This window comes from Octopus bimaculoides, chromosome 27 (genome assembly GCF_001194135.2).
Source record: "Octopus bimaculoides isolate UCB-OBI-ISO-001 chromosome 27, ASM119413v2, whole genome shotgun sequence".
NCBI classification, from domain to species: domain Eukaryota; kingdom Metazoa; phylum Mollusca; class Cephalopoda; order Octopoda; family Octopodidae; genus Octopus; species Octopus bimaculoides.
In genome coordinates this window covers 16,476,380-16,478,681 of record NC_069007.1, presented here as the reverse complement: position 1 = coordinate 16,478,681, position 2,302 = coordinate 16,476,380, and positions in this window count along the sequence as shown.

Sequence of the window (2,302 nt, the reverse complement as noted above, 5' to 3'; positions counted from 1 at the left end):
TATATCCCAGTTTCCGGCTACCAAATTCACTCACAAGGCTTTGGTCCGAGGCTATAGTAAAAGACATTTGCATAAGACACTTGCCGCACAGTGGGACTGAACCCGGAACCATGTGGTTGGGAAGCAAGCTTCTTACCACACACAAACACTTAGAAAGAGAGGTAGATACATAGTTACCAGACAGACAAACAGAAAGACAGACAGATAGAAAGATAGATAGATAGATAGATAGATAGATAGATAGATAGATAGATAGATAGATAGATAGATAAACAGACAGATATAAAGACAGATTGATAGGCAAACAGATATAGAGACAGATAGATAGATAGATAGATGCGTATCAGAATTTTTATCTGGCGAACGTATTTGAGATGCGACGCTCTTCTTTTTCTCCGTGTGAGCGACACATGTGTGTGAATATGTGGGCAATTATGTGCATATATGCATTATGCGTTCATACTGTGTGTATGTGTGTGGGTTGTGTGTATGTGTTTACACTGTGCCTATGTGTGTGTGTGTAGGCTGCGTGTATGAAACTACGACATAAATCAACGAACTGTTTGTCTGATGTCTCACAAAACGCTACCTGCTGTCATCCCAGTTGCCTTTTCGAGAAAACGCTGGGTGTTGGCTTAGGTAAGATTAATAGACGATGCCAGCTGGATAGAATGGGTGTGTTGCTGTTTACAGCATGGGAAAACATGGGATAGGACATGCTGATCGTCTGCCATTGCATTTGGATTGATAACTTATGTTTTATGTCGGTAGAGGGTGAGTTATATACATGATTTGCACGTAAGTTTTTCTGTCGCTTTTGATGCTGTCTACAACTGTATTCGGCACATTTGAAAATTTCGTGAACATGGAGGTTTGAAACGCATGTGATTTAATGAAAAAGAAATGACTAACGTATAATAATGAAAATACTCTCTTACTCCCTCTCTCTCCCTCTCTCTCCCTCTCTCTACATCTCTTTCTCTCCTCTCCCCTCTCTCTTTCTCTCTCTCTCTTCCCATCGTCTTAAAAGACGTCTGGGAGGTGATTTAGCCTTTAGTTAAGCAATTTGGATGGAGATGGAAAAGAATGGCGCAATCAGGACAGAATTGGAAGCGCATTGTGACCAGCGGCATATGACTGCATCTAATGGTCTGCTCGATATTGTGATACCATGATATGCATATATATATATATATATATATATTTATTTATTTATTTATGGGTTTCAGCCAAGTGGCTGTGGTCATGCTGGAGCGCAACAGACAACAATAAAACATCCGGACAGATAGACAGTTCAAAGACGGGTAGGAAAGACAAGGACGGGTCATTCGCAGCCTGCTCTCATCGGTCAAGTTTCCAGATCTTCCTAACAGTTTCGGCCAGTTACACATGAGACTATTCAAATATGGCTGGCCCCCAGAAATCTAAGCTAAGAGCATTAAATTTTTTGGGAGAAAGCAAGCGACAACAAAGACAACCCCCCCCCGGAAAAACGGAGAAAATGTTGCGCAATTACAGATGCTAACAAAAAGAAAATTACAACGGCTGTCTTTCGACCAATAAAGACGAATCAAGTAGAGCTGGCGTGTATAGAGTGAAAGCCTTGAGGCACGAACATTGGAGGTGAAGAGAAGAGATGCTTCGGGGAGTATCTTTATGAATACACGCGCGCGCGTGTGTGTGTATGTATGCACGACGGGCTTTCACACAGTTTCCATCAACCAAATTCACACACATTGCATTCGTCAACACAGAGGCTATAGCAGAAGATACGTACTGTTCCAAGGTGTCACACAATGTGACCGAACCTGAAACCACGTGGTTACAAAGCGAGCTTCATTACCACTCACCCACGGCTTCCTCTATGATTTCACTGAAACAATATATATATATATATTTTATCTTTAAGTACCGAAGGATTGGGGCGGGGGCATATCGGGCGTTTCCTTGATTAACTAATTAACTAGTAAATTTAATTAACACGAGTTTGTTTTAGGCTAATTAATTCCCGAGTGTCAAATTAAGCGAGTATTTACGATTATTTTAATGTAAATATCGTTAAGTGTTCTGAGTGGTAATTACTGGGTAAACCTCTCTAAATATTGTTTGTCATAGCGGTGAATAGGAAACGACGGGAGTAACCTACTATCGGTATTTACGAGTATATTAATGTTGTTTGAGAGGGTAGAGTACTTAAACGTCTGTTGTCATACTTTGGTAAATTATAACGATCAGTTTTTGCTTATTTTTGAGAAATAGTGTTGAAAGGGATATGTATACGTATGTATGTATATATGTATAT